Source organism: Mobula birostris, chromosome 18 (assembly GCF_030028105.1).
Source record: "Mobula birostris isolate sMobBir1 chromosome 18, sMobBir1.hap1, whole genome shotgun sequence".
NCBI classification, from domain to species: domain Eukaryota; kingdom Metazoa; phylum Chordata; class Chondrichthyes; order Myliobatiformes; family Myliobatidae; genus Mobula; species Mobula birostris.
The window spans coordinates 27,583,009-27,598,475 of NC_092387.1; the positions used below are offsets into that span (position 1 = coordinate 27,583,009).

General features: G+C 40.2%; 1 protein-coding gene across 1 annotated transcript in view; it reads left to right on the forward strand.

Moving 5' to 3' along the window:
• LOC140212248 (protein mono-ADP-ribosyltransferase PARP6) overlaps window positions 1-15,467 on the forward strand; it is a 111,618-nt gene that overhangs the window by 11,522 nt on the left and 84,629 nt on the right. The window lies entirely within an intron of this gene.

The following is a 15,467-nucleotide window of genomic DNA, read 5'->3' on the forward strand; positions in this document are numbered from 1 at the left end:
CTGGTAACATTAAACCAGATTCTGATTCTGATGGGATTGCTCTGAGAGTTGCAACAGATGCGACGGGATGAATTGCTTCTTCCATACCTGAAGGAAATATGAAATAGCAGAAAATAGTAAAAAAGAGCAAACTTCAAATGCATTGTAGCAAGAGACCACATTCTGTAGATGATTTAAGATCCATAGCATGTTACTCATACTGATCTAGAATTGTAGCATAATGTACAAATTACTGGTAACTCCAAATTTCAGTCCTAATCGTGCTGGGAAGTTTGTGAAATTTAAATCAAATAGAACATAGAACAGAAAACACTACAGCACAGTTCAGGCTCTTCATTTGTGACATTCTTTTAATCTAATCCTTAATCAATCTTGCCCTTCTCTCCCACATAGCTCTTCATTTATATTTCATTCATGTGCTTAACTAAGAGTGTCTTAAATGTGCCCAATGTATCTACCTCTGTCACCACACCTGGCAGTGCATTCCAGACACACACCACACTTGGGGTTAAAAAAAACTACCTCTGACATCTCCCCTCAACTTTCTTCCACTGACTTTCAATGGTATTAGCCATTTCCACCCTGGGAAAAGCTGTCATTAGAATTTCTTCATGGGCTTAAAGACCGATGTACAGAAACAAAGTTGTCCACTAGAGAACATAGTGTTCATTAGGATTCTATAGGGACCCTGGAGACTTTTAAAATCTGCTGGAGGAGCTCAGTGAAGCAAGAATCACCTTGGGAGAAAGGAATTTGGGTTATACATTTAAAAAAAAACTTGTGTTAAGGAACACTGGAAATGTTATGGATCAGTTATATTGGTTGCTTTTAACTGGCCCTTTTTATGTCTGTGTGATGATTTTGATGACCTGCTATCATGCTTGATGATAAATACTGGAGTCCACAGATGGAAATATTGTAAAATTCTAGGCTTTATTTTGTGACGGTCCAGAGGTTAAGGTTTAATTGTGTGTGTGATGTTGGATAATTGATGATGTGATGCCAAACTGGCTTTATATTTGCAGAGCACTTGCTTATTTCTCATTTGTCTATAACAGAGTGGGATATCCTTCATCATAAGAGGTCATCAAAAATCTTTGCTTTTTGCATATTCAGCTCATAGCCAAAAGTGATATTCAAATAATTTGATGCAAATCTACATTACTTTTTCTTAAAAAAGCAAATAGACTGGATACTTCAAACCCAAAATCTGTTAAATTTACATTTTCACATAATCCATTTGTGGTACAGATCTGAGATGGAATTTGCTACAATACTCATTCCCTACTGTTGATTTCCATTTATTTTCTGATCCTTGGGGTTCTTCCGGAAGTCAAAAATGACAAGCAGTCTTAATTCCAATATTTGAATTTATTTCAGAGTACAAACAAATGTACAAATATGAAGCAAACCAAATAAAGAGTGGAGAAATGATGCTAAGAAAGAATTAATGCTAAGGGGTGTAAGACAAAGGAATAAAGATGGTGCTTCAGAAAAAGCTATCACTACTAAAGATAAAAGAAATTCCTTAGATAGGAATGAATTAATTAATAGGCTACAAAATTAAAACAATTACATCACCTGGGTAATGTGCTAATATTTAGTCAATGAACAATGAGAAATGTGATAAACTGTTAGTTTAGCTGCTATACTGCTTTCTGCCTGTTAGTGTAAAACTACATGAATTTGTAAAAACTACAAATCTTATAAAAAGTATTATTAAAAATAAACAAGGGTTTCCAACACTACTTATGCTATTTTGTCCCAACATCAGTCATCAAAGACTTCTTCAATACTCAGACTATGCCACCTTCTTGCAGGAGCTACAGAAGCCTGATGTCCCATATCACCAGGTTCAGGAACAGTTGCATGTCTTCAGCCATTTGCTTCTTGAACTAACCTGTACAAACTACACTACCTCTGTGTAGTAACACTATGGGCACTTTTCACTACAATAGACTTGGTTTATAATTGTTCAAATTGTGTAACGATGTTGTATAATTTGTGTTAAATTTATGTTTAACTGGTGAATGTTGTGCATATGATACAATGTGCCTGTGATGCTGCTGCAAGTTTTTCATTTCATCTGTGCACATGTGTGTTTGTGCATATGACAATAAACCTGCCTTTGACTTTTCACTTTGTAATTAAGAAAGAACTTGAGATATATAGTATATATAAAATAACTACATTCCTGTAATAACAATTAACCTATTAAGTAGCCGGATACAAGTGTGTGATTGCTACTGCAGAAACATTTTTAAAACTGCTTCTAAAAAATGCAGAAGCTGCTAGACTACAATTGCTGGAAAATTCACTGAACAGTTACACATACTATATCAGTGATTATATAAAAATACAACTAAGCACAGGGAAGTTAAGCTACAGGAAAAATAGTAATTCTACACACTATTGCAACATATTTACTAAGTTACATTAGGGCAAAGGGATAACCAGGAGAAAATGTAGGCACCATTAGGAAGCAAAGTGATGATTTGTAGATGAATTTGGAGGACATTAGTGAGGTATTGAGTGAATACTCATCTGTATCCACTGTGAAGAAGATATTGTAGTTGGGAGATTCAGGTGGGGAACCAGGATCCCAGAAGAAATTATCATTGGAAAGGAAGAAGTATTAGATGTCTTACTGGGCTTTAAGATCAGTAAGTCATCTTGATCCATATTAGTGAATTGGGTCAAAGGGCATGTTTCTGTGCTATATATCACTATAATTCTATAGATAAATTCATAGTGCCATATGTATGTATCTCAGGATGATAGGCAAGGGAAGAGATTTCTGGGGCTCTGGCAGATATTCTGAAAACTTCTCTGGATATTGACATGGTGCTGGGTGACTGGAAGAAAGAAATGTGGTATGTTTATTCAAGAATGGAAACAGGAGTAAACCAAGCTGACTGTAGGTCCAATTATCAGTAAGTGAAAAGTATTAGAAAAAATTCTGTGGAACAGGTTAATCTGCATTTTGAAAAGCAGAGATTGGTCAGATAAGGTTGGCATGGCTTCATTAATGGGAGGTCCTATACTGACTGAATGTTTTTTGAGGAGTTAACTAAGTCTGTTGATGAGATTAGACGGTTGATGTCATCCACATGGGATTTCAGTTAGGCCTTTAAGAAGAACCCACAAGAGAAACTGGTCCAGATGGTTAAGAGCCCATGGAATCTAGGGCAGGTTGGCAAGATCCAAATTTGGCTTGGTGGCAGAAGGTATCAGGTGATTGTTGAGCAGCACAAAAAGTGTTGCTCAACAGGTCAAGCAGGATTTATGGAAAGAAATAAACAGTCAACCTTTCAGGCTGAGACACTTTATCAGGACTGGAAAGGAGGGGGAAGAAATCAGAATGAAAGAGTAGGGGTTGGGGAGGAGCAGGAGCTGGTAGGTGACAGGTGAATCCAGCTAAGAGAGAGGCAGGGGTACGGGGAAGGGCAAGTAATAGGAAGAATGCGAGAAGTTGGGAGGTTAATGTGGGGAAGGCCAAAGGTTGTAGAAGAGAGAATATGATAAGAGAGGACTGTAGACCATGAAATAAGGGAAGGAGGCAGGGAACAAGAGGGAAGAAGGTGAAAGTGATGGGCTGATCATGGTCATGAGGTTAGGTGGAGGTGGTGTTGAAACAGAGGCAGCGGTTACCGGAAGTTACGGAAATCAAAGATCATGGCATCAGGTTGGAGAGTATGAAGTTGGAGTATGATGTGTTGCTTCTCCAATCTATGCCTGGCTTCAACGTGGCAATGCAGGAGCATCGTTGTTTCAGTCCACCACAAGAAAATTGTTGAGGGATTGTTTACTGTGACTAGAGGCTTGTGACTAGTGGTATACTGAAGAGACCAGATGGATGTTTGCTGTTTGTTATATTAATTAGAAACCTAGATGTGAATGAAAGAGCTATGGTTAGTATATTTACAAACGATACAGAGATTGGCAGTGTTGTGACAACCTTTGGTTGGTAAGATCGACAGAGAAAAGGCAGATGGAGTTAATCCTGACAAAAATATGCGGTTATATTTTGGACAGGGTATACACAATGACAGGCTGTAGGATGTACTAAGGGACAGAGTGACTTAGGGCCACACACCCAGGCATCCCAGAAACCAAAAACCCAGTAGATATGATGTGGAGCAGAAATGAGCAGCAATTTCTTTAACCAGACTGTGGTGAATCTGTGGAATTCATTGCCATAGACTGTTGTGGAGGCCAAGCCATTGGGTAAGATTAAAGCAGAGGTTGATTAATTAGTAAGGGACTTCAAAGGTTATGGGGAGAAGGTGAATAGGGCTGTGAGAGAAAATAGATCAGCCATGATTGAATGGCAGAGCACACTCGATTGGGTTGAATGCCTATCTTTCATGGTTTTATGGAATTATTTTATTATTGTCACATATCAAGACAGAGTGAAGCTTTTTGAGTCACGAGGAAGGGTCTCAGCCCAAACCATCAACTGTTTAATCATTTCCACAGAGGCTGCCTGACCTGCTGAGTTCCTCCAGCATTTTTTTATGTGTTGCTCTGAATTTCCAGTATCTACAGATCTCTTGTGTTTGTGAAGCACTTTAGTTCGCATGTCATCCTGACAGGCTATGTCAAATACAGATACTTAAAAGTAATAAAGAGAAAATAGAATGCAGAGTAGAGTGTTACAGTTATAGAGAAAGTGCAGTGTAGGGAGACAAATAAAATGCAAGAGCCATAATGAGTAAGATTGAGAGATCAGCTCTTTAGATATGAGAAGTCCGTTCAAGAATCTTATAAGAACACTGTACATTCTTGAACAGACCTCTATTCAGGGACTGAGCAGAACCTGACCTTCAGCTTCTGGTCAGGCAGTTGACTGGAAGCCTGATTAAGAGCCTGGTATGGATGAAAGCATGAGATTTCAGGCTTTGGTATCTTCTGCCTGATGGAAGGGGTGAGAATAATAAAGTATGACTATGAATTGAGAATGGCCGGTGTGGGAGGGATGCTTGATTATTCACTGTGGCAGTAGTAAGTGTAAATGTGGTCGAAGGAAGGGAGGTTGAAGAGTTGTATGACTATGACAGTAAGACTATAATGCAGCATGTTTTAAATACAATTATAATTATAGCAGACAGGATTTGTCCTTTGTACGTTTGAAAGTCGACATTGCATGTGTATATTGTTGGAAAGATATGAGTATTCATCTGAAGCAATAGGGAAGTGAACCATCTCCTTGACAATCCTGAAGTCCCGTATCCCACATGACTGGGAAGGAAAATCAGTCCACATCATTGTATATTTCAATTTACATCTGATTATGGGTTAGTCCCGAGAGGAATGGAATGCATAAAATCAATACAATCAAGCTGAGGTCAGTACATACAAAGAACTGTCTGCAACTCCAAATGTTTTTTTTCCCAGGAAAATTCTGAGATGAATGGATATATGAATGCGCATTGACTCCTGCCAAGAATAAACAACATTCATGTGTAGAAAAAGTTCCGCCTAAAGTAAAATACTGCTAATGCGGGAAATTGGAAATAGAACAGAGAATACAAAGATTATCCAGCAAGTTAGGCACCATCTGTGGAGAGAGACTGTGTTTCATGTTGATGGAATTAACATCTGATGAAGGTCAGCACCATGATGCATTAATTCTATTTTTCTCTACCACAGATGCTGGTTGACTTGTTGTGTACAACATAGAACAGAAAACAGAACAGCACAGACATAGACTTTATTCACTACTGTTATGCCAAACTACCTTAACTAGTAATTAAGCACATAACCTAATTCCTTCTGTCTACACAAGGCCATGTCCCTCCATTCCCTACTATACATGAGCCTTTTAAACACCTCTAGTTCAAAAGTTCAAATTACATTTAGAATACGATGTATGTGTACTACATACAACCTTGAGATTTGATTCCTTACTTGTATTTGCCTCCACCACCACCCCGGCAGTGTATTCCAGACATCCACTGATCTCTGCCCTCTACATCTCCTGTGTATTCCAGCATGGCCCACAAACTGGTAAAGTAAAGGAAACTGCACTGCCATCATAGAGAGCATCCTTCTATCAGCTGTTACTCCTGGTTTGGTGAAACATCTTCCCACGGTATAAGAAAACTACAGTCAACTGTCAGGTCACCTGGAAAGGTCATTGGCCGCAATGTACAATCACCAAGGGACTTGCGTGTATCCAGGACAAAGAAGTAGGCAGAAAAAAAAACATTGTAGACACTACCCACCCCGCAAACTCCCTTTTCCCAAAGCTCCCTTCTGGAAAGTGCTATAAGGCCAGAAAAACAAAAACATCATACATTCTTAAAATTTCTTCCCCCCACCTCCCTCAATCTGATCAACCAACCTAGTTAGCTCATAACTGCTATACACTGTATATAATGCTGTTTACATTGTAAATAATGCTGATATTTATGTATTTATGTACATTTTATTCCATAGTGTCATTTAACATTTTAAAATTATTTTTATGTACAGTAATCCTTTATTCTTTATAATTATTGAATGTCGCAGTTTTTTGTTGCAGTTTGTATCCTGACCATACACCACAGCAAATTCCTAATACATGCAAATATATATGGTGAATAAAGTTGATCCTTTATCCTTGAACAATTGATGGCACATAATTTCTCTGTAGTATCCTGAAACAAAAATTCGCAAGTAACTATCATTTAGACATTAGTCTAACCAGCAGCAACTCACCTTGCACTTGGTGGCTTAAAGAGATGAGCCACATTAAATTTTGCTTCCATGTAATGACAGAGTGATTCAGTGTTAAGTGGTACAATGATGTTGTTCTAAACTTGGCCACCAAAGTAGCATAGCAGTTAGCACGACACTATTACAGCTCGGAACTTTGGAGTTCAGGGTTCATTTTGCATGTGTTACTCTGGATTTCCAGCATCTCCAGAATCTATTGTGTTTATGCATTAAAGTAGAGCAAGGTAAAACAAAAACAATGTAGAATAAAGTCTAACAGCTACCGAGCAAGATAAACAATAAGGTGCAAGATCACAGTGAGGTAGATTGTGAGGTCAAGCGTACAACTTATCATACCAGAACTCACAGTCTATAACAGTAAATAAAATCTTCCACCAGCGACTTAAATCAATATGTTGTGCCTTGTTATGTCAGAACCCTATGAATATCCAGTATTTGTCAAGGGAAGGAGTCAAGGTTAAAGAAGTTTCAGTTTCAAATATCCTGCAGGTGCTCTTGGTCAACAGAAACAACATATGGAGATTTGATGACCAGCAGTAGAAACATTTCACCATGTGATTTAAGTCCATGTCTACATATAAGGACCTTGACAAAGGCCTACAAAGGAAGGCCTTTGTCAAGGTCCCTCAAGGGAGCAGGTCAAAGAGATTCAGTCACTTGGCATTCAAAATGAGGTAGTAATTTTGATTAGACATTATGCTTTGTAGGAGAAGCCAAAGAGTGATAGTAGATATGAGGAAGTCTGCAGATGCTGGAAATTCAAGCAACACACATAAAAAATGCTGGTGAACGCAGCAGGCCAGGCAGCATCTATAGGGAGGGGTACAGTCGACGTTCCAGGCCGAGACCCTTCGTCAGGATTTCTTGGCTTCTCTGACTGGAGGCCTGTGGCAAGAGTTATGCCACTAGGTCCATTGTTGTTTGTTATCTATATCAATGATCTGGATGATAATGTAGTAAACCAGCTCAAGAAATTTGCAGATGACACCAAGATTGCGGGTGTCGTGGACAGCCGGAAAGGCTATTTAAGATTGCAGTGGGATCTGGACCAGAAGGAAAAATGAGCTGATATATGGAAGATAGAATTGAATGCAGCCAAGTGTGAGGAGTTGCACTTTGGGAAGACAAACTGGGGTAGGAGTTGCCTGGTGAGTGGTAGAGCACCAAGGAGTGCGGTAGAACAAAGGAATCTGTTCTATCCATAATTACAGATCCATAATTACTTGAAAGTCTCATCACATGTAGGTAGCAATGAAAGGTTGTAAAGAAAGCTTTTGGTACTTTGGCCTTCACAAATTTAAGTACTGAGTACAGGAGTTGAGATGTTATGTTGAAGTTGTATAAGACATTGATGCGGCCTAATTTGGAGTACTGTGTAGAGTTCTGGTCACCTATCCACAGGAAGTATGTCAATAGATTGAAAGAGTGCTGAGAAAATTTACAAGAATGTTGCCAGAACTTGAGGACCCGAGTAATAGGGAATGGTCATATAGGTTGAACTTATTCCCTGAAGCATAAGAGAATGAGCGGAGATTTGATAGAGGTATACAAAATTATGAGGGGTATCGATCGGGTAAATGTAAACAGGCTTTTTTCACTGAGGTTGGTGGGACTAGACCAAGAGGTCAGGGTTAAGGGTGAAAGGTGAAATGTTTAAGAGGGACATGAGGGGGAACTACTTCTCTCAGAGGGTGGTGAGAATGTGAAATGAGCTGCCAGCAGAAGTGGTGGATTCTGATTCTATTTCGACATTTAAGACAAATTTGGATAGGTACTTGGTTGGGAGGGGTATGGAGGGCAATGATCTGGATGCAGGTGGATGGGACTAGGCAGATTAATAGTTCAACACAAGCTAGATGGACCAAAAGGCTTGTTTCTCGGCTGTAGTGTTCTATGACTCTCTAACATTTACATCAACATTTGCAAATGCAGTATCCATATTTACAATGGGCTATGCCCATGTAAGCACTACAACTACATGTTCTCCCTTAAGCTTTTGACTGACTAAACCTGAAGAGAGTGCTAAACACTTCCAGTCTGTTTAAGGCTCATCACTTCCTTCTGTCCAATTCATCTTCATCATGAGTTGTATCAGGAAGGCTGGTGGCATTGTCAGGGATGCCTGCCATTCTGGCCATTCCCTTTTCTTTCTTTTACCTCTGGAAGAGAATACATGGACATAAAAACCAAGAAGTCCAGGAATAATAACAATTTCATCCCCACTGCTATTGGGTTATTGAACCAATCACCTTTTACCCACATCCTTCATGGTAGTGCTGTCATGTGCTGGTATTCTAACTCTTTCTTCCATCATTGACATTTCAGCCAAAACTTTGACTGGACATTCCTCTCCATAGATGCTTTCTGACCTGCTGAGTTCCTCGAGTTTGTTTCTCTGGATTTCCAGCATCTGCAGAATCCCTTGTGTTTATTATGTAGTATTTGTTTTGTTCTACTAGAGGGCGCACAGCAATCTTTGAACCATTTTTGCTGTTTTGAGCTCATTGCTGTATTTACTGTTGCCGTGTATATTGTTTACTCTGTGTGCTTCATGTGAGCAAGGAATTTATTGTATCCTGGTGATGTGACGATAAGCTAGCCACTGATACTGGTGCAGTTTCATCTTAGTCTTCGTCTTCCAGCTCCTCACCTTGGGAAAGGAACTGTAGGCTATAACCAAACCTAATTCTATTACACTGTTGTAGAAACCTCTTAGATACAGTAGGCACATGCATGAATGAAAAATATGTGGGAGGGAAGCAATAGATTGATTTTGAAGTAGGTTAAAATGTTGGCACAACATTGAGGGCCGAAGAGCCTGTACTGTTCTGTACTGTTTTATGTTAATTTATTCAAAATCAACACTTTACAGTAAGGAGTAGAATAGCCACTTAAGAATCATGTTTTCTCTGGTCTAATAGTCTCCAGACTTCTTACAAAATCTGCACTTTTGTTGACTTTCTCCATCTAATGCAAGTCAGAGATGAATATTTTTACAGAATTTCAGCTGATTAGCTATAGCCACTTCCTGCAGAGCTTGGGGTGCAGACTTGATTCCCCAGCACGACACTGTCGATGTCTTGACTAGGTTCACGGAAGCTGCAAGAGCTAGCCATGGGGTGGACTGAATCTCACCTGAACCAATGTAATTCCAGCCACAGAGGCTCAATGATTCGTGTGGCCATCTCCCTCCTTCCATTCTGGAGTCATACATACAGCTTGGAAACAAGTCAAATTTCCCATTATATCCACACTAACCAATGGGCACCCATCCTGGCTACTTGGCCTGTAGCCCTCAATGCCTAATTATGTCAAACACTAGTGTAGATGTTGTTTATTTATTGAGGGGTAGCACGGAATAAGCCCTTCCAGCCCTTTGAGCTGTGCCGCCCGGCAATCCCTCAGTTTAATCCCAGCATAATCACAGGACAATTTACAATGCTCAATTAACCTACCAATTGGTACATCTCTGGACTGTGGGAAGAAACCAGAGCACCTGGAGGAAACCCATGTGGTCATGGAGAGAATGTACAAACTGCTTCCAGACAGTGGTGGGAAATGAACTCAGGTCGCTGGTACTGTAAAGTGTTGTGCTAACCATTGCACTACCGGACCGCCCAATGCCTAAGTATGTCAAGTGCTTACATAGAGGCTGCTTACCTGCAATCAGCATCTCATTTTCCATCACGCTTGGCAACAATGTGCTCCAGATGCTAACCACCCTCTGGGTGAGAAATCATCCCTGTGATCCCTTCTAAATCTCTTACTCCTTACCCCAAATATATATCCTTTAGTTTTATTCTGATAAGTGACAAGTTCCTTGCAGTTTATCCTATCTATATCCCTCATATTTTATTTAACTCAATCACATCCTTTTTTCACCACTACAGGAAAAACAGACAAAGCCTTTCCAGACACTTTTCATAACTGTAACATTCCATCCCAAACAACATCATGTGAATTTCCTCTGCAGCCCCTCCAGCACCACCATATTTTTCCTATAGTGTTGTGACCAAAACAGCACACTGTACCCCAGCTGAGACCTGACCATTGTCTTAGACCATAAGGCTATAAGACCTAGGAGAAGAATTAGGCCACTTGGCCCATCAAGTCTGCTCTGACATTCCATCATGGCTGATTTATTATCCCTCTTAACCCCATTCTTCTGCCTTCTCCCCACAACCTTTGATAGCCTGACTAACCAAGAATCTATTAACCTTTGCTTTAAATATACTCAATGACTTGGCTTCCACAGAATTCCATGGATTCATCACCCTCTGGCTAAAGAAAACCCTTTTCATCTCTATTCTGTGGTTTTGCCCTCTCACCCTAGACTCTCCCACTATAGGACACATCTTCTCTACATCTGCTCTATCTAGGCCTATCAACATTTGATAGCTTTCAATGAGATCCCTCTCATTCTTCTAAACTCCATTGAGTGCAGGCCCAAAGCCATCAAATGCTACTCATGTGTTAACCTTTTCATCCCTGGAATCATTCTCACAAACTTCCTCTTGACCCTCTCCAATACTAGGACATCTTTTCTTAGATAAGAGACCCAAAACCGCTCACAATACTCCAGGTGTGATCTGACCAATTCCTTATTATACCTCAAGATAACATCCTTGCTGTTATATTCTAGTCCTCTCGAAACGAATGCTAACATTGCAATTTCTTTCCTTGCCACCAACTTAACCAACAGGCTAACCTTTAGGGAGTCCTGCACAAGGATTACCAAGTCTCTTTGCACCTCTAAAGTTAAATTTTCTCCCTATTTAGAAAATAGTCCACACCTTTATTCCATCTACCAAATTGCATGACTGTACACTTCCCTAACTATATTTCATCTGTCAGTTCTTCACTAATTCTACCAATCTGTCCAAGTCCTTCTGCAGGCCCCCTGCTTCCTCAACACTACCTTCCCCACCTGTTTTTTTTTGTATCATTTACAACTTTGGCCGCAGAGCCACCAATTCTGACAACCAAATCATTGACATATAATGTGAAAAGCAGTGGTTCCAATACTGACCCTTGTGGAAAATCACTCATCACCAGCAGCAAACAAGAGAAGTCTCCTTTATTCCTACTCTTTGCTTCTTGTCTGTGCGCCAATCTTCCATTCATGCTAGGCTCTTGTTTAGCAGCCTCATGGGCAGCACCTTGTCAAAGGCCTACTGAAAATCAAAGCAAGCAACATCCACTGACTCTCCCTTGTCTATTCTGCCTGTTATTTCCTCAAAGAATTCCAACAGATTTGTCAGTCAAGATTTCCCCTTAAATAAACCATGCTGACTTTGGCCTACTTTATCATGTACTCCAAGTACCTTGAAACCTCACCCTTGAAGAGTTTTCCAACCACTGAAGCCAGGCTAACTGACCTATAATTTCCTTTCTTCTGCGTCCCTCACTTAAGAGTGGAGAGACATTTGCAATTTTCTAGTCCTTTGGAACCATCATGGAATCTAGTGATTCTTTGAAGATCATTACTAATGCCTCCATATCTCTTTCAGCTACCTCCTTCAAAACCTTGGGGTATAGTCCATCTGGTCCAGTTGACTTTTCTACCTTCACACCAAACACCTTCTCATCAGTAATAGCAACTGCTCATTCTTGCCCCCTGACAATTTCTGGCTTACTGCTTGTGTCTTGCACAGGGAAGGCTGACGCAAAATACTTATTGAGTTCATCCGCTATTTCTTTGTCCACCATTACTACCTCTCCAGCCTCATTCTCCAGTGGTCCGATATCCACTCTCACCTCTCTTTTCCTCTTTATATATCTGAAAAATCTTTTTGCATCCTCTTTGATATTTTTGGCTGGTTTACCTTCATAGTTTATCTTTTCTCTCCTTATATATTTTTTAAGTTGCCTTCCGTTGGTTTTGAAAAGTTTCCCAATCCTCTAACTTCCAACTAATGTTGCTATATTATATACCCTCTCTTTTCCTTTTATGCAGTCATTGACTTCCCTTGGCAGCCACGGTTGCCTTATCCTCCCTTTAAAATACTTATTCATCTTTGGGGTGCATCTTATGCTGCACCTCTAGAATTGCCTTCAGAAACTCCAGCCATTGCTTTTCTATCATCATCCCTGCCAAATCCCACAGCCTTCTCTAAAAAGTCATCTCATAGGCATTCCACAAATTTCCTCTCTTGGGATCCAGCAGCAACCTGATTTTCCCAATGTACCTGTATATAGAAATCTCCCATGACTATCATAACATTTCCCTTATTATATGCCTTTTTTATTTATATCCCACATCCTGTCTACTGTTCTAGAGTCTGTATATAAGTCCCCATCAAGGTCTTTTTACCCTTGCAATTTCTTAACTCTACCTAAAGTATCTACATCTTCTGATCCTGTGTCACCTCTTTCTGAGTATTTGATTTCATTTTTTACCTACAGAGGCACCCCACCCCCTCTGCCTACCTGTCTGCCGTTTCAATACAAGGTATATCCTTGGATGTTGACTCCCAACTATGATCTTCTTTTAGCCACATCTCAGTGATGCCCACAACGTTGTACCTGCCAATCTCTTACTGTGCAACAAGATCACCTACCGTATTCCACGTACTGTGTGTATTCAGATATGAATTGTAACATTATTACATAATTATAAATTGTAACATGGGTACGTAACACCCTGCTGTTGTATTCTGTATTCTGGGTCTTAATACTGGTGCTGTCTGGGTGGAGTTTGCACGTTTTCTCAATAACTGCATAGATTTCTTCCTATATGCTAGATATAATCTGGTTCAGGGACTAACCACAAAATCCAGGTACAAATATGCACCAAGTTTAATGCTACAGATCAGGAATTATTTTCTACGGAGTGGTATTTATGATTGCAAAGCAGTATTTCTGTGTGACACTTGGCAGATTTTTAAGCTGTGTTACATCCAATTGCATAGAAAGCAGGATCTCCCTGATTAAGGAAAGGATCCTGAAGTGTATGATAAAACAAAGTGAAGATGTTCACCCCTCCAACAACCAAAGTAGCTATCTTTCAACATAGTGAAGTCAGTGTGTTCTACTTAATTACATTTATTGACTTAATTTTGAGAATACGGTGGAAAGTGTTAACAATATGAATTGTGCTTTGGCAATACATACTATTAACTGGAATGCAGTTTTCTCTTTTACAGGAGTCCAAAATACTAGGTTATTGGAGAATCTCTAATAAATTGGGATATGGGGGAAGGGGGTGGAATTCAGAGCAAACCTTTTTTTTTACTGTGAGAGTGGTCCAGATATGGAGCACAACTACAGGAACTGGTTGAGGCAAACACACTACCGTGCAAAAGTCTTAGGCACATATATATAGCTGGGGTGCATAAGACTTTTATGCGGTACTGTATTTGTCAACGTGGAGTGGAGAGTGAGTTTGCAAATCTGCTGGGAGCAAAGGATGCTGGGAATGGCAAAGGGTGTAGGACAGCTGTCACTGAAGGAATGGCAGCTGAGGGGAGGGGGGTGGTGCGGGTATAGACACACCCAGCCATGAGACACCAGGCAAGGTCAGTTGATTCCAGGCAATTGGTTTCTTACCATATAACAATGACAGCACGGAAACAGGCCATCTCGGCCCTTCTAGTCCGTGCCGAACTCTTACTCTCACCTAGTCCTACTGACCTGCACTCAGCCCATAATCCTTCATTCCTTTCCTGTCCATATCGCTGTCCAGTTTAACTTTAAATAACAACATTGAACCTGCCTCAACCACTTCTGCTGGAAGCTCGTTCCACACAGCTACCACTCTCTGAGTAAAGAAGTTCCCCCTCATGTTACCCCTAAACTTTTGCCCTTTAACTCTCAACTCATGTCCTCTTGTTTGAATCTCCCCCACTCTCAATGGAAAAAGCCTATCCACGTCAACGCTATCTATCCCTCTCATAATCTTAAATACCTCTATCAAGTCCCCCTCAACATTCTCCGCTCCAAAGAATAAAGACCCAACTTGTTCAACCTTTCTCTGTAGCTTAGGAGATGAAACCCCGGTAACATTCTAGTAAATCTTGATTTTTAGTAAATTATTGGTTATTACAGAATGTCTCTCTGGTGATTGCCACTCTCTCCCCTCTATCTTCCCCTTTTCCCAACCATGATTCCCCTCTTCCAGTCCCTTTCCCACTCTCAGTCCACAATAGAGACCCGTATCAGAATCAGGTTTTAACATCACTCACATATGTCATGGAGTTTGCTTTTTTTGAAGCAGCCGCAGTACAAAGCAATACATAAAATTACTGCACTGCTGTGCAAAAATCTTAGGCACCCTAGCTATATGTATGTGCTTAAGACTTGTACACAGTAGTGTAGCTGATTTGTAATTTCCTTGAGGATTGTGAAACTTAAATGAAGAATAGAACAAATTTTGCTGATGGATATGATGAATCAGTGAAGGAGTCCTGCATAAGTATTAGCACTGGCTAGATGGGCCAAATGGCTTGCTTCTGCACTGGAAGTACTCAGTAAAATATAAAGGTAAAATCATGAAATAGACAAGTTTCTCAAGTTAAACTAACTTTTTCCTGAAGGAGAAGTTCGCACAGCAGCAGACACATCTTTGACGCAACTTAGTCATTCTTTTTGTTCTGTTGGGAGAGAAATGGTGACACTATGTTGGTCTACACGCAAAATCTTCCAGCAGAACAACTCCGGCTCTGTACAAATTCCGGTGAGGACCTTCCAATTTAAAGCTGAATGCAAAGTATTACATCTCACTGAAGGACAGCGAGGTGGGGGGGGAG